The sequence below is a fragment of the Papio anubis genome, chromosome X (assembly GCF_008728515.1).
Source record: "Papio anubis isolate 15944 chromosome X, Panubis1.0, whole genome shotgun sequence".
NCBI classification, from domain to species: domain Eukaryota; kingdom Metazoa; phylum Chordata; class Mammalia; order Primates; family Cercopithecidae; genus Papio; species Papio anubis.
Genome location: NC_044996.1, coordinates 4672684 through 4694973, shown reverse-complemented (window position 1 = coordinate 4694973; position 22290 = coordinate 4672684). Strand labels below are relative to the sequence as shown.

The window sequence follows — 22290 nt, the reverse complement described above, 5'->3', positions numbered from 1 at the left end:
AATTGACTGGCACCCTAAAGTTTACTTGTTCATTTGTTCCCTGGGTGGGGGAACTGAGGCCCAGAGAGGGTAACTAATATGTCCCAGGCTTCAGGGCAACTTAATGGCAAAGCTAATATCACAAGCCAGCTCTCTGGGGGTGTCTTGGTGTCTGTCTAGTCTGGATTCTTTTTACCACAGCTCAGTTTTATTCCTTGTGAAATAACCAACTTAGAGTCTTGAGACTGAGCCAGCAATTTTGCTAGACTACAGACCATTTTGAATTTCCTTCAAAATCGGTTTACCAGCCAAATAAGACAATCAGGCCTGTTACTTTGCAGACACGTTTGCTTTCATCCAACATATCTGTTGGGCACAGTCATGTATTCACCAGATTTGATTCTGAATGGCTTTTGGCTGTTTCACAAAATCAAATCTACTTTTAAGAGATTCCACACCATGGGGGAGATTTGAACCAGTGGTGCTGCCTGCAGCACCAGTGTATAGTAGCCTCCCAGGGTGCTTGAGGGTGGATAACATTCACGGGGTCTTGTAGATTCTAGTGTGGTTAGTAAATGATTGGTCTCTTTAACTTAAAGTTCTAACTACATTTATTAAGTTGTCGATGGTTTCATTCATTCATCAAACACAAGAGTGCCAACGGTGGGCACTGGGAAGACAGCAAAGAGCCCCACTGCTGAGGTCCCTGCCTTATAGAGTTTATATGTGGGGAGGCACACAATAAAAAAAATAAACAATGATATATTTTCTGGCAGAGATGAGTGCTATGAGAAAAAATAGAGCTCTGAAACCTTACAATGACAGTAAAACAGGCTGGCGTGATTGAGAATGACTTGGGCATTACTTTGAATTTCTAGTTTTAGATTGCCAGCTGCTGCTCCATTAGAGGAAATAAATCCAAAAGTAAATCTCTGAATCAAAGAGATTTTTTGGAGTCATCATTTCTCCAATGAGTGTCTTTTAGATGGTAAGCTCATCCCAGCCTCATTTTTACTCATATTTCCCCCCCTCTTCCATACAAACAGTAAGTGATTTCAAATACCTAGAGAGGTATTTTTCAAATCTTTTGCAGTTTTCATAGTTAGATAGCTCACTGTAGCTACAGAAAGCGCTGCTGAGGTCAGTATTGGATGCTGATTTCATGCCAGTGTCTGCTGGACTCTCAGGCCACCTTGCACAAGGGTTTCTCTTCCTGTGTAATGGTTGGTACTGTGAACCTCTTATCTGAAATAATCATCAGTCCTTGTGTTGTGTGGTTTGTAAAGAAACTAGTTCATTTTGAAATAACTCAAGAGAAAAGAAGCACTCAACTTCTTAGGAACAAGGGTGCTCACTAATAAAATGGCATTAATGAGAGTTAACTGTAAAAGTTCATCGGTTTAATACCTTCTAAGTTCTCTCATATTCTGTATGTTCAATGCCTTCAAAGCAAATTTTTAATCTTTTACAGATCTGAAAAATAATTAAAGTTACAAAAAATACTTTAATATTTTTTGTTCCAAAATGAGAGGCAGATTAACAAAATGTAGTTACTTAGGAACCACTGAAAACACATGGTTCTTGCTCTTATTGAGGGCTCCAAAATAAAGAGAAAAGTGGAGACTCTTCAACAATTAATAGGTGACATTTTAAAGGGGTAACCAGAGGATTTCAAAGTCTGGAGTTTCTCATTATTTCTAAAGTTTATTCGATTTTATAACAGAATAATAGATTGTTTTCATTATTCTTTAGTAATTTTCCTTTCCTGTTTTCGACCTCTTTGAAGTTCTGCTTTCATTATTTTCTAGTTTTCTAGTTCTTTATTTCCTTTTTGGCAGATGGCGGGGGGGGGGGGGGGGACGACAGGGACTGTCACTTGCTTATAAGATTTTGACTCTGGATTGGGCAGCCTGACCCAATTTGAATCCCGGCCCTAATTTTATCTGTGTGACTTTAGGCAAGTTACTTACCTCCCTGCCTTAGTTTCCTTATCTGTCAAATGAAAATAATAATAGTACCTTTCTCAAAGGGTTGCTGGAATGACTGAGTGAATAATTTATGTTAAGTGCTTAGAAAAGTGTCTTGCATCTAGTAGACACTCAAGAAAAGCTGTTATTGACTTGAACGATATGGAACTCTTCTGTTTTTAAGAAAAAACATTATCCTAGCTATGTCTTAATAAACTTTTGGAATCGAGTAGCTTGCTTTTCTCGACATTTCTCTGCATTTCCATGTTGGCACGAGCTTTTGGTTCCAGGCGACCCTGGCAGCAGTGTCCTCAGTTCTTGCAGTGCTATATTCCCTTTACCATTTGGATTTAGAAATTTCTTGAGGCCACATTTTGTTGCTACAAACAGTAATAGAGCAAGAGAGGTGTTCTTCTAGTTTGTCTGCCTTGAAAGTGAGAGTGTACCTGGAGACCCAGCAGGAGTTACTGAGTTAGGTTCAGTTGTCATCCTGTAGTTGGGGGAAGGTTTTGCACTGGAAATCTTTGCAGTGTATTTTTCCACAGTGAGTACCACGACAATCTCATCTTTTTCTTTTTAAGAATGTGGAGGCATCTCTTTAGATAATTGGCATTGGGTACTACTAGTGCTTTCTATTTCTACCAGAGGAACTATGGTAAATGAGCCTTTTGTTTGTGTGAGGTGATAGAAAGCTTTCTCTATTTGAATTACAGAAGCTGAGTTCAGGTCCCAGTTCTCTTCCTTAACTCTGTGTCACTGGACAAGTCATTTAACCTTGCTGCTGGTGGCTCTTCCATCTGTAAGATAGAGCTAGTAAAACCTGTCCTGCCAAGTTTCTAGAGTTCTTCAGAGAATCAAATATGCATCAGAGACCTTTGTAAAGTGTGCAGCATTATTATTATTGCATGAATGTGTTGTATAAGCAGTTGCTATTTGGAGAACTGGTATAAGAGGGCAGTTGTCCTTCCTGTTCTTGGAGTATCTTCCCTGTGGCTGTAGGTGTGGCCTCTCTGCCTCAATCTCCCTCTTTTGTCATCATTAAAATATGCAGGTATTTATATTGCCTCTTTCATATGGGCCTGATGTCACTGGTATACCGTAACAAGTTTTCATTTTGTGTATTCCTAAAATGGTAGTAGTGTATAACCAACAATCACAGGGCAACAGCAAAGCAAGCTCAGCCTCAGGGAATGTTGCCTGCCTCTCTCACAAGTGTCTCAGAATGGAAGACTTTCTCTTTTCCAGTCAAGACCCGACCGCAGCTCCTCAGTCCTTACTAGACTGGATGCTTGTGCTTCTGGGGTTACAATAAAAAGCGATCCAGGCTCTGGGGAAGAGATCATTGATAGCTCTCCAGGTCTGTACCATCATCCTTGCTGGAACAGGGCGGGCGCCTGAGTGGCCCTTTCTCGTTAAAGTTGTTTCTCAGTATCTTGAAATGTCTCTATAAGTTGCACTTTGCAATTTCATGTACTTGTATTAGTTTAGTATTGCTGTTCCTTGACTGTCTTTAATAGGTAACTCCTACATAGTTCAGTATATTTTTCGTTTTCTATGCTTGTAATAAAAAGGGCTGAGGTTGGAGATATTTTTCTGATTGTCTGAAACCTAAGATGGTCCTATACACAGAGTAGACATTTAGTAAACATTATTTAACTTGAACTAGACAAAGGAGGCCAGCTTAGAACTGTTCACACATGATCATTTTAACCAATTCTGTTGCATGTCTAGAGATCATGCTCCCTGTCTGCCAGATGAAATGGAGCTCATGCTTAACCTTTCTTGCCGTGGTCAAATAGCAAATGAGAAAGTTCTGTGAATCAGTCATTGTCTTGCCACTCTTTTCTTCTCAGCTTCTTGATTTTTGAACTCTTGGCATGAGAAGTTTGAGTACAGATTAGTTTTTGCTTTGCTTGCTAGTATGTTTGGGGTGGGAAGTTGAAGGGGGAATAATTGAAAGTAAAAATAAAAGTTGTTTGTAACTCATTCAGCTCTTATCCCCTTGCCTCCAAACCCTGACAGCACACAGCGATGCCCTTTCTTTAGCATGTGATAATTGTTATATTTTGATAGCATGTCCTTGAACTTTTTTTGTGAGAAGGAAGCATTGTTTATTTCCCGGAGCCTCTTGCTTGGAATGTAATGGATTGCTACATCAGTTATCTTTTCCCCTTCTTGGGAGCTGTAGAGGCAGAGGTGGGTTGTAAGGGCGATTCGTAGCATCAGGTGGTGGTGCTTTAAATTCCCTTATATGACTTCTAAATTGCTTCATGGCCCTGAGATGACTTAGGTGGGGATTTAGGAGAATAGGTACTATGCTGGATTCCAGCAGGCCTGGAATTGGCCCAAGCTGTTTTACTGAAATAAGAAATGTACCTGCCTGCGCAGTAGTGACACTTGGCCATGACATGAAATATACCTGCGTGTCAGTACTGTTTGTGGATAACAGTAAGAAGGAAAGTTTGCACTTGGTTTCAGTGAGACCCCAGGAGGGCGCTGCGGTTAACACAGGTTATGTGACTAGCAGGATATGAGAAACCCCAGCCAGTATTCCATTTTGAGTTTCCTGGTTCTGAGGTGTTCCTTGCCCATGTCAGTGATTCTGGATCTGGGAGAGAAAGCACAGGTCCCTGTTGCCCTCACAAAGGGAGGACTGACCGTTGGCGCTGGCACCCACCTCTTTGAATTCCTTGCTTGGAGAGAGAACTGATTTTTTCAGAGTTGAAGCTGAGTCTAACTCCCTGCTGGACATGTCTTTCATTCACTATATCAACTCTAATAATCTCCCCAGAGATTCCCATTACGCCTGTGGCATGAAACAGGTTTTTCTTATTGATGGAGATTGCCCTTGCTCCCTGGGAGCTGGTAAGACAGGCAGAATTTCAAGCCCCATCCTCACCCACTGAGACCCGACACTGACTCCTCAAGCTGAATGTGAATTTTAGTGAGACCCCCAGGTGATTTGGCAGTAAATTAAAGTTCGGAAATAGTCTAATAGTACCAGCTCATATCCTGGCTTCCCAGTCCTTTAAGATAGCACTAGCCAATAGAGAATGTGTAATTTAAAATTTTCTAGTAGCCACTTTGAACAAGTAAAGAAACAGGTGAAATCAATTTTAATATATTTAACACAGCATGTGCAAAATATTTCAACATGTCATCGACGTAATAATGACATGTTTCTCCTTTTTTGGTACTAAATTGTCAATCAGGTGTATATTTTTAACATTTTAGCCCATCTCAGTTTAGATTAGCCACATTTCAAGTGTTCAGGAGCTACAGCTGTGGAGAGATACATTTGGTCTTGATTTGCTGAGGATTTCATCAGATTCACTGTCAATGCTTAAATAGCCGCCTCGGTCATAACTTAACCTTAACATTAGGTGTAATCTTTGCCAAGTCCTTAGCCCAGTGCTTTTACATCATGTCTCATATGAATCCTCACAGCAGCGCTTTGAGGTAAGATCCCCACTGAGTTTCAGAGGGGTTAGGTCTAAGCTGAAGCATTTAGGAAGCAGCAATATCAGGATTTGAACCCAGGTAAGTCTGACTTCTGGGTTTCCAGCCTCTGCTGCAACTTCCTGCAGCTCTCATGACTACAGGGTTTTTTCTCAGTTTCAGTTTTCAGTTTTGTAAGCCATATTAAAAAGGCACCATTGGTATATGTATGAAATGCAACCTTCTTTCTTGAGGGGAACTTCAAAGAACTCGAAGAATGCCTCTTTCTTCTCTGACTTTTCAGAGAGGGTGCAGAGTCCCTAAACAGAAGTTTCCTTATAGAGGGAATACCACGGATCAGGGGACTGCCTTTCCTGCTGCTCATTAGAATCACTTGGGGAGTTTTAAATACTTGCTTCCCTGGGCATTGCCCACAGATATTCGAACTTAATTGATCTGGGCTGAGACTCTGACATCTGTATTTTAAAAAGTGGTCCCAGTGTGCAGCAGTACTAGGAGCGCTTCTCCAACTTCGTTGCCTTATGAATCACCTGGACTTCGAGTTGAAACACAGATTCTGACTCAGTGGTTCCAGGATGGGCCCGGAGAGCTTTTTCTTCTCATTTCCATCAAGCTCCCAGGTGATGCCAACAGTGTTGCTCTGTGGCTCCCACTCAGAGCACCAAGCCGTATCATAATCACCTGAGGGGTTTTTGCAAAACTACAGATTCCTGGCGTCATGCCTGGAGTTTCTGATTCAGTAGTTCTGGGGTGGGGCCCAAGATCTTTACTTGAGAAGGCTCGTGCTTTCAATGTTTCACCATAAAGTATTATGTTTACTTTAGGTTTTGTGTGGGTGCACTTCTAGTGTGCATTTTTTTCGGTCATAAGTGGATGTTGAATTTTATCAAACCCCTTTTCTTCCTTTATGGAGATAGGTTTTTGGTTTTTTTGTAGAGAGAGCTTCTTACTTTGTTACCCATGCTGGTCTCAAACTCCTGGCCTCAAGCAATTCTCCCGCCTCAGCCTCCCAAAGTGCTTAGGATTACAGGCGTGAGGGAGAACATGTGTTTTCTGTCCTTGAACTTGTTAATGTGGTGGGCTATTTTAAGGGATTTTCTGATATAACTTTGTAGCATTAACTAAGTTTGTATTGCTGGGATAAACTCAACGGGGTCATGTTCTTTCTTACTGCTGGGTTTGATTGCTAATATTTTCTTTAGGATTTTTAAATCTTAAATACATAAGATTTGGTATTAGTTTTCCTGTGGTGTCTTGGTCTGGTTTAGTATCGTGATTATGCTAGCCTTGTAAAGTGAGTTGAGGTATTCCCTTTTTCTGTTCTCTGGAAGTTTGTATAAGATTGGAGTTACTGGTTCCTTGAATGTTGCTAGAACTTGCACATACAGTTGCCTGGGCCTGGAAGATTTTAAACTACCACCTAATGTCTGCCAAATCTATAGCTGTGTCTGTTCATTCCTGCATCCTACTATTGTTTGTTTGTGCCCTCCTTTTTTATTAGTCTAACCAGAGGTTTGTCAGTTTTAGTTATGGCACCAACTTGATAATATAATTATGTTCATTTGTTTCCATTTTAGGGCTTTTCCCCTGCTTTTTTGATTAATTTTTAATGAGTAAAAACTTTGTATGATTTTAAAGTCCAATTTATATCAAGGTATATTCAGAAGGCTTTCACCCCTATCTCTGACCGGGTATTCTGTTTCCTTTCCCCCCGTAGATGATCGGTTTTATTAGTTTGTTCTTCTAAGTATCTTTTGCAAATTTGAGCAAGCACATACATGTATTTTCCCCTTTTCTTGCACAAAAACATATTTCATTATTCAGCCTCTCACCCTTTTCACTTAAAGTATATACCAGGAATCATTCTTCATTTTCTCCTCCTTTCTTTAGATTTATTCTGCTGTTTGGATGTTTCAAAACATAGTATTTTCATGATTATTTAGTTGTAATATATTCTAATTTCTATTTTTATTTCATTCACCCGTGAGCTGTTTAGAAGTACATTTTTACTTACAAATGTATTTTCTAGGTATTTTCAAAACTGATTTACAACTTAACTGCATTTTGGGGAAAGAATGTGATGTGAACACTCGTAGTTCTTTGAAATTTGTCAAGGATGGGCTTATGTGGTATTTTTGTGGCTGGCTTCTTTCACTTAGCATACTGCTTTCTATATTCATTTTTGTGTTGTTGCATGTATCAGCAGTTCCTGACTTTCTGTTGCTGAGTAGTATTCCATAGTATGGTTATAATGTAATTTATTCATTCAGTAGTTGATCATTTGAGTTAATTCAGTTTTTGGCCATTTTGAAAAAAAGCTGCCATGAACATTCACATACAGGTCTTTATGTGGACTCATGTTTTTATTTGCTTTGTGTAAATACTTAGGTGTGGCATTGCTGGGCCATATGTTTAGTGTATGTTTAACTTTACAAGGAACTGTCAAACTGTTTTCCAAAGTGGACACGCCATTGTGCCACTTTACATTCCTACTGGCTTTAATTGTCTGCCTTTAAAATGTTAGCCATTTGAGTGTATAATGGTATCTCATTGTATTTTTAACTTACAAATTCCTAGTGACTAGTAATAGTGAGCATGTCTTCATGTGCTTGTTTGGCCATTAAGTTTATCTTCTTTGGTGAAGTATTTGCTGAAATCTTTTGCCCATTTCTTTTTTTTTTTTTTTTTTTTTTTTTTTTTTTTTTGAGACGGAGTCTCGCTCTGTCACCCAGGCTGGAGTGCAGTGGCCGGATCTCAGCTCACTGCAAGCTCCGCCTCCCGGGTTTACGCCATTCTCCTGCCTCAGCCTCCCGAGTAGCTGGGACTACAGGCGCCCGCCACCTCGCCCGGCTAAGTTTTTGTATTTCTTATTAAATTGGATTGTCTGTCTGAAGTTGTGAGGGTTCTTTATATGTTCTGGATACAAGTACTTCATCAGATATGTGATTTGCAAGCATCTTCTCTCAAACTGTGGTTTGCCTTTCATTTTCTTAACTGTGCCTCTGTGCAAGAGCAAGGATTTTTAATTTTGATGAAGTCCTATTTATTTTTTCCCCTCTTATGGTTTGAGCTTTTGTGTTTTAAGAAATCTTAACCTACATTCACAAAATTTTTCCCCTGTGTTCCTTCCAGAACTTTTTTAGTCCTGCTCTTATGTTTAGATCTGTTTTGGCAGACAGATCTTTCCCACCCCTGGTGTTTATACCGGTGTAATCCCCTTCCCTTGAGTGTGAGCAGGGCCTGTGACTTGCTTCTAGAATATAGACTAGAATATGGAAAAAGTGTAGGGATTCTACCGATATAATTAAGGTCACAACCAGTAGATTTTGAGTTAATCAAAAGAGAAGTTATCCTGAGTAGGCCTGAATTAATCAGCCCAAAACCCTTAAAAGAAGGTCTGGGTCCTCCCTGAGGTGAGATTCTCCTTGCTGACTTGTTGATGTGAGCAGCCACATTGAGGAAGCCTACGTAGAAAGGAACTGTAGATGGTCTCTAGGACCTAAAGGCTGCTTGGCAAAAAGCCAGGGCCCTCAACCATGCAGCCTCAAGGAAATGAGTTCTGCCAACACTCTGAATGAACTTGGAAGCAGATTTTCCCCAGTTGAGCCTCCAGATGAGAACGCAGACTGGCCAATACCTTGATTGCAACTTTGTGAGACCCTGAGCAGAGGACCCAGCTAAGCTGTGCCTGGACACCTGACCCACAGAAACTGTGAGATGATAAATGTGTGCTGTTTATGGCTGCTAAGTTTGTTATTCAGCAACATAAAACTAGTATGTCTATGTTCCATTTCAAGTTAATTTTGTATATTTTGTTAAGTAAGAGTCAAGATTCATTTATTTTTCCATATGGACATCAAACTGTTCCAGCATCATTTGTGGGAAAACGCCCACATATTTTGGTAATTTTGTTGAAAATCAATTGACCATTGCTAGGACCTCAAAAAGAAGGGCCTAATTGTAGTCTCTGTTCTGTTCCATTGATCTGTATGTCTATCCTTATACCAGTACTGCAGTGTCTTGATTACTGAGGCATTGTAATAAGTCTGGGGATCAGGTAGTAGAAGTACTGCAACTTTTTTTTTTTTCTTTTCAAAATTGTTTTGAGTATTCTTGGTTGCTTGCCTTTTTGTACAAATTTTGGAATCATCTTGTCAAAGCCTGTTGGGATTTTGATAGGGATTTCATTGACTTTGTAGATCAATATTGACATCATGACAATAATGAGTCTTTGATCCTTGAGCATGTGAGAGATATATATGATATATATGATATATTTATATGATATATGCTATCATATATTTATTTTATGTGTGTGTGTGTATATATATATATATATTTTTTTTTTTTTTTTTTTGAGATGAAGTTTTGCTTTTGGTGCCCAGGTTGGAGTGCAGTGGTGCGATCTCAGCTCACTGCAACCTCCGCCTCCCAGGTTCAAGTGATTCTCCCACCTCAGCCTCCCGAGTATCTGGGATTACAGACACCTGCCACCATGCCCAGCTAATTTTGTATTTTTAGTAGAGACGGGATTTCTCCATGTTGGTCGGGCTGGTCTTGAACTCCCCACCTCCAGTGATCTGCCCGCCTCGGCCTCCCAAAGTGCTGGGATTACAGGCGTGAGCCACCACGCCCAGCCCGAGCATGCAATATTTCTCCATGTATTTAGGTCTTTAATTTATCTCAGCCGTGTTTTGTAGTTTTCAGTGTATGATTCTTGTACGTATTTTGTTCAGTGTTTCCCTAAATATTTCATTTTTTTGGTATTACAAATGACATTTTTAAAATAAAAAAGTTTTTTGAGACAGAGTCTTGTTCTGTCACCTAAGCTGGAGTGCAGTGGCATGACGGTGGCTCACTGTAGCCTCAACCTCCTGGGCTAAAGTGATCCTCCCTCCTCAGCCTCTGGAGTAGCTGAAAACTACAGGTGCATGCCCCCATGCCCAGCCAATTTTTTTTTTTTTTAATGTTTTGTAGAGATAGGGTCTTACTGTATTGCCTAGGCTGGTCTCAAATTCCTGGGCTCAAGTGGTTCTCCTGCCTCAGCCTCCCAAAGTACTGAGATTACAGGCATAAACCACAGCACTGGGCCAGTATTTTTGTATTTCAGTGTTCATATGTTCATTGCTCACAGTACAAATATAATTAATTTTTATACTGGCTTTGTGTTTTATTTAGCCTTACTAAATTTACTTATTCTAATAGTTTTTTTGTAGTATTCTTAGGATTTTTTTTTTTTTGCATACATGATTATGTTGTCTGTAAATACAGTTTTACTTCTTCTTTCCAATATGTTATATGTTTTGAACTTGCTAGAAGCTCTAAAAGATGTTAAATACAAGTGATAAGAGTGACCATCCTTGCCTTGTTCCCACTCTTATTGGTGAAAGAAGAAATACTTTCTCACTTGTGATGTCAGCTGAAGGTTTTTCATAGGTGCCCTTGACAATTCCTGATTTCCTGAGGGTTTTTTTTTTTTAAATCATGGATAGATGTTGAATTACGTTAATAGAAGCCACGTCTCAGATACAGTCTTCGGGAAGATAGCACACCTCATGAATAGTCTTACTGACTATACATATCACCACATTTATACCCATTGTTAACCACCACTACCCAGCTTTTCCTCCTAGTGTCGGTAACAGAATTTCCATCTGGAGCTTGGGAATTCTTTTTATTCTTCTGTGGAGCAGCATATACTGCTCCTTCAAAAGACATGGAAATTCTCTGCGAGATTCACATGTATCATTATTTTAGAACTGGAATTTCTTCATCTTCTCTTTCCTTACCATTCTTTTAACACTGGTTTTGGTTCTTCTTCATCTCCTTGCCTTTTTCATTTCTTTCGTTAGGTTATTTCTTCCCCATCTGTGAAACCTTCTCTGCCAATAGTGCCAAGTTATAAAAATATGTACGTTCAGTCTTTTCACCTTCTTCTGTAACAAGGATAGGTGGTTGTTTGTGTTTGTGGCTGGAGTAAGAAGTAACTGCTCCAAGTAGGAAGATAACTATTGTCCATACTCTCTAGATCATGGCAAGTCTTTCTCCTGATTCTCCTGGGATCCTAATTAAGCCGTCTTTGGGGATTCCCTGTGCATACTCCTTTTCTACTATGGCAAACTGCCTGTTGGGCAAGCTACTACTCCTACTGCTTATCTCTGCTAACCTTCAAGGTCAACCTGCTCTTGCGAATTAAGACTAATTAAGATGTATCAAGCCCAACATTTTCAACAATCAAAAGACCCTAGGCAGCGTTCCAAAAGCCCCATGTAGAGGAAGGTCAGGAAGTTCCAAATCCAAATTATTCAATGCATTTTGGAACTCTTCTTTGGAATTGACTTCAGAGACTATGGTACCTTTAAAAAAAAAAATCCTCAAAGCCTCTAGGCCAAAATCATTTTGTATCACCTCTATTAATATATAGAATGGGCACCGGTGCTGTGTGGAGCATTGGTTTTGGTTTAAAAATTGAGATATGGTTAAAGTTCATGAGATAGCACCTTATGTAGCCTTAAATTCCAAAAGCAGTTTCAAAAGAATAATTCAAAGAATACTTTGAACAGTGGCCACATTGCTGGAATTTGTGTACACCATCAAAAGGGACTACTTTGAAGAATAACTCAGCTATATATGATCTGACAGGCTTTTAAACAAATGCCTCATTACATCATAGTTGCACCTCATGGGGTATTTTCTGCACTAGTAATAAAACTTTCTCCTTTTAAAAGATAATTTTAATAAAGACTAAGTGGATACAAAGAAATGTTTCAGTAGACAAACAAGGATTGTACTGTTTCAGTGACTCACAGACTTGGATTTCAGGGGAAAAAGTATATTTGTTGATCATCTTTAAAGTGAAGTCTAGGGTTCTTCTTTGTGACCATCAGATTTTATCACATCGGTGAAATTCTGAAAAGATTTTTTATCCAACTGTGCAAGCAGGAGGCATAATGTCCTCATTTTAATATGATCATCTATGACAGAATGAGAAAGACAGATATCTATCTATCTGTTAGTGGATAAGAGGGCTGGTCAGATTGCCTGGATTTCAATTCCACCTTTGACAGTTATTAGCAGACAAATTGTTTAACCTTCCTGTTCCTTGTATTTGTCAGTTGTCATATGATGATAGTAATACCTAGTTGCCTTTTAAGGTTTTGGTGGGGATTAAATGACTTAATCTGTGATTAGAACAATGTCTGACAGGTAGTAGATGATCAGTAAATGAAAGCAATGACCATTAGCATAAGCAGATACTCTGTTTTGCTTTAATTGTATCACCTCTGTTATTGTCTTTATTACTATTTAACCTTTTAAATACATATTCATTATCTTTATTGTTATCTAAACATTTGTTCATCATCTCCCCAACTCAGTTTTTAGCTCCTTGAAGACCTATCTCAGTTTTTTTTTGGTTGCGGGGAGGGGGATATCTCCATTATAGTCCAGCGTAATTGCCCACTATATAGTTACTGATTGTGAACTCTTTGGAAACAAGATTAAATAGTTCTATATGCTGAGTAAGGAGTATCTCAGAATGATTGGCTTGTTGTCATTTCATTATTTCTTCTAAAAAACCATATTACTATTTGAGTACTGGTTAATTTAATAGGTGTTCACTGAATGCTTATAGATAGATTGACAAATGAAATTGTTCTGAATGTAACCATATGTCGACATGACCATTTTGTAGACTGTTAATTTCTGTAGCCAACCTCCTGCCTATTATCGGTTGAATTGTGTCCCCTAAAAAGATATACTGAAGCATTAGCCCCTGTTACCTCAGACTGTGGCCTTGTTTGGAAATAGTGTTATTGCAGATGTAGTTAGTTAAGATGAGGTCATGCAGCACTGGAGTAGGGTGGGCCCCTCATCCAACACGACTAGTGTCCTTAGAAGAGAGCACCATGTGAAAACACAGACACACAGGGAGAAAGCCATGTGCCAACAGGCAGAGATTGGAGTGGTGAAGCTGCAAGTCAAGGAATGCCAAGGATTGCAGCCACCACCAGAAGCTAGGGAGAGGCAAGGAAGCATCCTCCACTAGAGGCTCCAGGTGGCGCTTGGCCTAGCCAACACCTTGATCTTGGACTTCAGGACTCCAGAACTGTGAGAAAATTTATTTCTGTTCTTTTAGGCCATCCAGTTTGTGGGACTTCTTTACAGTAGCCCCGGGACACCAATACACGGCCCATCTGCTTGAATTAGAGTGTTGACAAGCTTGGGATTTAATTTCAAATGGTGGATTTGCCTATGTTTTCATCCATTATCCACCTTCTCCAGATACTTTGATTTAAATATACATATTTATATATTTAAATATATAATTTATAATTTATATATTTAAATATATATTTCCTGTACCTGATCTGGCAGCAAATATATATATATATGAAAATCTGGCACAAAAATACAGTTTTTACATGCATGCTGGGAATGGGAGACATTTCCAAGGATGCTTATAACAGCACTGTTTATAATAGTGAAACCTGGAAACAGCTCAAATGGTCACTGGGAGGAGAATGGAAAAACCAAGTGCAAAGCAGTGGACTGCTATGCAGCTGTGAAAATGAGTGGAACACAACTATATGCGTCAACATTTATGACTCTCTCAATAACACTATGTGAGAAAAGCAAGTGGCAGAAGAATGTATAATGATTCAATTTCCATAAAACTTCAGAAACATGGAAAATCGCATTATTCAGGGATGTATACATATGTGGAAAATTTTAAAGATATGCAAGGGAATTATAAACATAAAAATCAGCCCTAGGGAGGTATGTTGGAGTACCTTTAATGGCTGATGACTCACTTCTCCAAAGTCATGAAAGTTTATGAAGGTGATGCTATATTTGTTTCTTCACTGAATACTGAGTACCCAAACTGTGCTTTGTGCTGGTGCGAGAATGGAAAACATGGCCCCTGACCTTAGGAAGTTCTAGAAATCTAAGAGACGGGGCACAAAATGTCAAGGCATAAGTACAGGGTGAGAAATTAAATACAGTCGTCCCTTAGTATTTGTGGGAAACTGGTTCCAGGATCCCTGAGGATACCAAAATCCTTGGATGCCCAAGTCCTTGATATAAAATGGCATAGTATTTGCATATAACCTTGCATATCCTCCTGTGTACTTTCAGTCCTCTATGGATTACTTATAATAACTAATACAATGGAAATGCTATGTAAATACAAATAAAAATTAGCATTTGAATTATTTTTCTATTTGTATTTTTTTCTATTTGTATTATTTGTATTTGTGTTTTTTGTTGTTGTTGTACTGTTATTTTTGTGTTCCTTCCCAAATATTTTTGATCCGCAATTGGTTGAATCACTAGATGTGGAACTCCTGGATGTGGAGGACTGACTATATTAGGAATATGTATGGTGTACAGAGAAGTAGAGAGAGAGTGCGAGGGGGTGTGTGTGTGGGGCAGGGGAGAGGTCAGGAAAAGCTTTCCATGTTTTGAAGCAGGTAAATGCCAACAAAGCAGATGCCACCAAAGCCCCTGCTTCTGCCTTCAAGTGAGAGCACCTAGAGGAACTGTTTCAAATGGCAGGTTATCTCCAGCCTTTTCTCCTCTCTTCAGTTTTTTAGATACTATGCACATCCGCTCTAGAGTTCCTTTTTTTTCCCTCCTCCTCCACTGCTGATTCTGGTTGGAAGAATCTTCATTAGTAATGCCTAATGACTCGGCTTTTCTTTGGGGTCCTTTAGCCCAGACCCGAGAAGGTTCTTGGAAAGTAAGGAGATGTTTTGATCTGGCACCTTTGTTACTATCATAGTTATAACTATTTTTTTTTTACATGTTTCTATTCTTCAATAATTACTGTTTTAACTTTTGCTAAAGAAGTAACTGTTTACTTATAAATTTAAAATGTACTTTTGTGAATAGTTCTCACAGGGGAAAATAGTTCAATAAAATACAGTTTTTTTCATTGAGCAGATCAGCTGGGTTCATGAGTTTTGGAATTGGCAGATGCACGGGAACTTGATCTTGTTCCTATTTTAAAACTTTGTTTACTGGCAGGTATTTGACTGTTGAAAAATCCATTGGTGAGTTTAGTGATCTGTTTAAATGTGTGCAGTATTGCTAGGTAGCCTTTGTACATTAAAAACAAATAACCTGATAGTAACTGACTTTTCTCACAGTTTACTTACTATATCACTTTCAATTTAAGAAGAATTTCTAAAGTTACCCTGTTCCATGGCCACAGCTCATGCCACTAAAGCCAATCAGCTGTCTTGAAGATGTGCCATTTGTCGTGAGGGGACCAAGAAATAGGGTGAAGAGATCAGCCCACATCCATCACTAGCCACTGGAAAAAATGATTCAAAATGCATTCTCCACTGGGTCTGAATTATATTATTTTTAGTCAAAGGTCTTTGCAGCATTTAAAGAAATAGGGGTAGATATATCATTATGTTTAAAATAAATTGTAAATATCAAAATTATACAAAGAGTGAGATTTTAAATGAAATACTATATAGCATCTTATAATTTTCAAAGAGGAATCATCAAACTAAATACCCTGTAGCCCGAAGATTTGAAGTGATCAAGACAAATTGAGAAGCTCTAATGCATCTGTTACATGTGTCTATGTGGACAGTAGGCCACTTACTAGGGGGATCCTTTTTTGGAGTAAACATAGTTAGATTTCTAGCCTATTTTTAAATACCTGAGCCTGAATGGAAAGTATTGAGATGAGATCTGTATGTTAAGGATTTCACAGAAAGTTTCCCTGGGCTAGGAGTCAAGTGTTTTCTTTTTTTAATGGAAGGAGGCATATTTGAAGGTAAACTGCCGTAAGACTGATTGGAGTCTTGGCAAGATTAGATTGATCATCTTAGAAAACCTGTGTGCAGAATGGTTAGGCAATCAAGGATATGGTATATTTTGTGGACAACCAGCCTAGCATATTAGCGCCAGTTTGGGTACTGACTTAAGAGTTCATTGGGCTGGGTGTGGTGGCTCATGCCCGTAATCCTAGCACTTCGGGAGGAGGCCGATGTGGGCGGATCACTTGAGGTCAGGAGTTCGAGACCAGCCTGGTCAACTTGGTGAAGTCCCGTCGCTACTAAAAATACAAAAATTAGCTGGGCATGGTGGCGCACACCTGTAATCCCAGCTTCTCGGGAGACTGAGGCAGGAGAATCACTCAAACCCAGGAGGCAGAGGTTACAGTGAGCTGAGGTGGTACCACTGCACTCCAGCCTAATTATATAACTATATATAATAATATATAATATATATTATATATATTATATTATACATAATATATGATTTATATATTATAGTTAATATATATTATATATATCATATATAATGTATAATATATATTATATAATATATAATTTATATATTATATGATATATAATTATATATATTATATATGATATATAATATATATAATATATATATATTATATATAGTTATATATATTATATTATATTATATATTAGTTATATATAATATATAAATTATATATTATAATATAAATAATATATAATATATATTATATCTATAATGTAGTATTGTAAACCATATATTATATATTATAATATAAATAATATATGTATATTTATATATTATATATAAATATATTATAACTCATTTATAAATATAAATATATATTATATAGTATATATAGAGTACTGTAAATGTGATGCTCTTATTATATAACTATATATAATTATATGATTGGTTCTCTCAATTATATAACTAATTATAAAATAGTTATAGCATAGTAATGTAAAGGTGCCAGATCAAAACATCCTTACTTTCCCAGAACTTCTCCCGGAATGCAGGGCTGGGCCAAAGAAAAGCCGAGTCATTAGTGAGACTCTGTCTCAAAAAAAAAAAAAAAAAGCATAAAGCATCTCTGGTAGGAGGAAGGGAACTGGTATTTGAGCATCTTTGTTGTGTCATCTACTGTGCTATAATTTTACCTGTTCCTCATGACAGCACTGTGAGGGCTGGTATTATGCCCATTTTATAGACTGGGAACTGCAGTAATTAAGTGACAGAATTGGGATCTGAAACACAAATTGGTTTGAATACAGAATCCCTTCCTTTTTTTCAGATGTATCACACTGTTTTGTAGGTGCGCATAGTGGCATTTTGACAAACTCTCAATGGTGGGGTTAATAGCTTGTTTTTTAGTTTAAGAGAATATGATTATTATGTACTTTGGCTAAAGACAGTTCACATGGGAATGATTTTAGTAGTTTAATGCAGGGCGTGACAGCCTGTTTTTGTAAATAAAAATTTATTGGAATATAGCCCATCGTTTATTTCCATATTGCTGCTTCAGTGCTACAACACAGTACTGAGTAGTTGCAACAGAAATGTCTGGATATCTGGCCCTTTACACGAAAAGTTTGTCAATCCCTTGTTCAAAGGAAAATGCATAAAAATGAACCAAACTTCTGCTTTTGCAGATCATAGTTTATTTTCATGTGAGTTGAGTACCTCTTCCCCCCAAGTAAGCAAATATGTGTGTTAGATTGATGGTTTACCTGGTCTCAAAATGGCCGGAATATAAACATTTATCTTTGTTCATAGTGATTAGGTTGAGGACGTCTCAAGGTATGTTTCATTTTTTTGCCTCCTAGGTGGCCTACAATCCGAGCTACTTTAATGCAAAAAATCAGAATAAGTTTATAGTAAATCCTGTGTTTACTAGCACTCCAGGTACATAACTCTGTGAATGGTTCTCATTGGGGGTGACACTCCCCCTAGAGGCCAAATTGGAAATGGGGGGATGTTTTGGTTATGGTGTAATTCGTTAAAAAATACATTATTTTATTATAAATCACTGTCCTTTTATTTCTCCTTTATATTGGAGTTAGTACAGTATATTGATTTTTTATCATGTTTACATTGATGATATCCATGGTTTTCATTTCAGCCTAGCAAAGGGGACTTTACAGAAATTTGTTTTATAAAAAGGGAGTTTCGAGTCTGATAGTATTGAGCACCACTACCAAAGAGATTTGGCATCTTTTTCAAAACAGACTTCTAAGTAAGGACAACTACCTTAGAAAGACCTGGAATTCTGAACGGAGAGGCTGCTTGTTCTCTGACAAATTTTAGAAGTCAAGTTTTAAGTCTCAGTATGTTTCCGTAAGCAGCATCTTTCCAGAGAAAGAGCATGATTGAACTTAAAGTAAATGCCAACACAGAGTCATAAAGCACATTAAGGCTCATCAAAAGACAAAGGCTGCATACCTTTGTCACTGTTTTGTTTGTATACAGAAAAGTTCAGAAAAACCACTCAGGGCCATTGATCTCAAATCAGGTGACGGTGGGAAATAGAGCTCCCTGTGGTGTTTACATTTTGCTTGCAAAGGCTCTATGAGACAGAGGTCAAAATTATTTTCTAGTTCTGCTGCTTTTAGATTTTTAACATAAGGGTTAAAATGGCATGCATTTTTAAATGTTTTTATGTGTGCTTCAGATTTGTGTATTGTTGTTTTTCATATTCAACAGAAAAGGGAAAACAGTTCCTTAGTCTGGAAAAAGGATGCAGTGAAAGAGGTTTTGTATCCGCTTCCACACATTCAACTGACCAATCCCAGCCCCCTGTACTGGGAAGACTGTACTTTAATTTGAAATGTCCGCTTCATGGAAAAGTCTATAAGGGAAGATAGCATTGCTCAAATTATTTTCAGTGCAAATTGTTTCAAAGGGGTATAAGTTAACCCTGCAGTTAACTGTATAAGGGTATATACACTTAAATCTGCTGCCCAGAACCACCCTGCCTGGACCATCCTGATTAGTCAAGGCCTTGTCATGCCATTTCAAACATGAGTTTGTGTGAACCTCTGGCTTAAGCAAAATATCACGCTGCTAACAACTGTTATGTTCCTTGGCCAATCCTTAATTGCCCAGTTCATTCACTCATTTAACAAATACCTGTGAAGTATCTTTTGGGTGCCAGGCACTGTTACAGGTGCTGTAAATAAATAAAACAGATAAAATTCTTGGAACTTAGAGGCCCCAAAGGTTGGTTGGCTGGGTGAGTTGCGTTCTCTTAACTATGTTTCTTAGTCTCAAGCTCTTCTACTGAGATTGGGACCAGTCACGTGCAACCTGGTTTCCTTCCAGAGACCACTTACAAGCACTTTTCTGTAGGTGGAAGGGACTCTGCAGTGCAAGGAGACCTAGGCTAGAGTTGGCCCTGCTAGTGCTAGTAAGTCACTCCAGGACCTTGTCACACACCCTCTAGGCCCCCCTCATCTCCTCTGTAACAGGAGAGGGTTGGGCTTAAATAATCTCAAAGGTTATTTTGGGGGATAAAAAATGATAGAAGTCTACTTCTGGTTAGAGTGCCGTAGTTAACATATATGTATGGAATCAACTTTTAATTTTTGCTGTAAAGCCAAGGTAGCCAAAAATCAACACTTTTTTTGTTTGTTTTTTTAAATAAAAAGGATAAAAACTTGATTCTTAGGGCTTTGGGATGAAATACTCTGTAACCAAAAGGGTAGCTGATTTTTGTAGACTTCACTATAGCTTCTAATTATCATCCAACTGCCTTTACGCTAACATAGTTATTTTATACACGAATATATGGATGAACTTTCTTTGCTTGGTAAGTTAGAGACAGCCCAGGGCTTGTGCACACCTGTCTAGTACATTTGCCAAAGTGCTACACTGCTTCCCATTTTCCTGTTAGAGCCATTATTGTCATGTACTTTTTTTTTTTAAGCAAAAAGCACTTTATAACTGAGTGGCTGCTAGCCGTGCACTATCCCTATAGTAGTTAACTTTTCTCCTAGTATTTCCAATGTCAGGACTAATTTATAGAATTGGCTAAGACATTGGCATTCAATAGTTATCCTTTTGTGCTCATAAAAATTAAAAAATTTTAAAATGCTAGTAGTTTGTTAACAGATATACTGTGTGGTTCCAAGCCCTTCATGAATGTGTTAATTCATTTGTTTCACCCAATAATGTTGATGTAAAATGGGGGTAATAGCAACCAAAGCCCAGAGAAGTTAAATAACCCACTCAAGGTCAAATGGTGAGTTGCAGAGTTGGAATTTGAATGCAGTCAGCTGCAACATTTGTACACACCAGCATGATGCTGTTCCAGCTTCAGTAAACTTCAGGGATCAATCAAAACTATTCAACAAAGAGAGGCTCACTGATGAGATTTTAAAGTAAGCCTCATTGTGGAACTGGCACATGTTATCTGGACCCTTGGATTTCTTGGATGTGAACTTGATCCAACTATCAACAGTAGTAGTAGTGTCTGGTGTTACTCTAAAAATTAGAGCTTTAGCTATAAAGACTGCAGATTGTTCGGTTTCATTTATATGAAATGCCCAAAGTAGGCAAAGTATAGCAAATTCATGGTTGCTGGAGGATTGGAAGTGGTGGGTGACTGCTAATGGGTATGAGGTTTCTCTTTGGGATAATAAAAATGTTCTAAAACTGATTGTGGTGATGGGTGGCACAACTTTGGATATACTAAAAACCTTTAAATTGTACATTTGAAAAGGGTGAACTGTATGGTATATGAGTTGTAGTGAAACAGTTAAATGAAGGGAAAATGAGGGCTTTCTTCCTTTATATCCATTTTAAATTGAAATTTTTTCATAAAAATCAGAAACAGCAGGAAGACTCATCGTTCTTTTATGGCCCATGAATAAACAGGGTGGTGACGATGATTGAGTTGACCGTACAACCAGGATTTTAGATTTTTTCTACTGACTTGATAGTAAGAATTTAACTTTTTGTTTTAAAATGTTGACTTATATTAGTGAAGCATTTTAAAGTATCTATACTAAGAGGTAATTTTATATCAGTTACTGAAGAAAGTCTGCCCCTAATATATCGTCTTGTTTAGTGAGTAGAAAAATTTCATAGCAGATACATCTGACTTGCTCCATAGTTCATCTCATCCATTCTGCTGTCTCTGAGAAGAATGGGTTATTTTGCTTGGACATGAACTTAAGGTTAGAAGGGTTTTTCAAAGCACATTGTACTATTTTGTCTGAATTTAATTCATTTTCATGTTATTCATTATATCTTTTTTAAAAGTTACTTTTAATTTTGCATTGTGCTACCTGTAGGTAGTTTCAGCTCTTTTGAGCATCTCTTTCTATAAAGATGCATTTTGCTGTAATTGTTAATTTTCAAGCCTCAGTGGTAGTTGCCTAGTTCCAGTGTTCTGGGATTTGGTGAACTAGTATACATGTTTGCCCCATCATGACATTTCACAGTATTGTATATTTACCATGTAATCATTCATTCGCCAGATAGTTGTGAGTTCCAGTGTGCACCAGGATACAGCCACGAACCAGACAGACACAAGCCTTGGCTTTGTAGTGTTGAACTCTCATGGGGGAATCCTGACAGTCCCAGCCTTGTAAGATGGCCTGTATCTGGTCATCTCTCCACCTCTTCATCCTGGTGGCTGTCTTTGTCTGTGACTTCGTCACCTCTCTTGACTATTTCTTAAGGACAGTGGCCAGTACTGTGAAGCTATTAAATCCCACTAGGTTTTGTGCCAAGTTGTGTTAACCCATTTATGCCTAGTGTTCCACTATTGGAATGCTAACGTATGGGAGTTATTTACATCCTACTCCTCAAGGTCATCACCAAGGTCTGATTTTTCACAAAAATAATTTGCAACCTCCAGCATAAATGGGTTAATGTTCTCCATTGCTGGATATTGTTAGTGTGTCTGGTTGCTCTTAATACAGCTTGGCAAAAAGATCTTTATAAATATCCACAGTCACCTTGTTGAATTGGATGTGGTTTACCTCCCACTGACCTCATGTGTGTCTATCTGTGTCCTAAACTTTGATAAAGTAACCAAAGCATTGCTTAGTTTTCTGTTATTGCTGTAATCTTCATAAGTCTAAATAAATCC

General features: G+C 38.2%; 1 protein-coding gene across 3 annotated transcripts in view; it reads left to right on the top strand.

Annotated features, from left to right (window-relative positions):
* Positions 1 to 22290, top strand: part of MTM1 (myotubularin 1) — a 108154-nt gene that overhangs the window by 6647 nt on the left and 79217 nt on the right. The window lies entirely within an intron of this gene.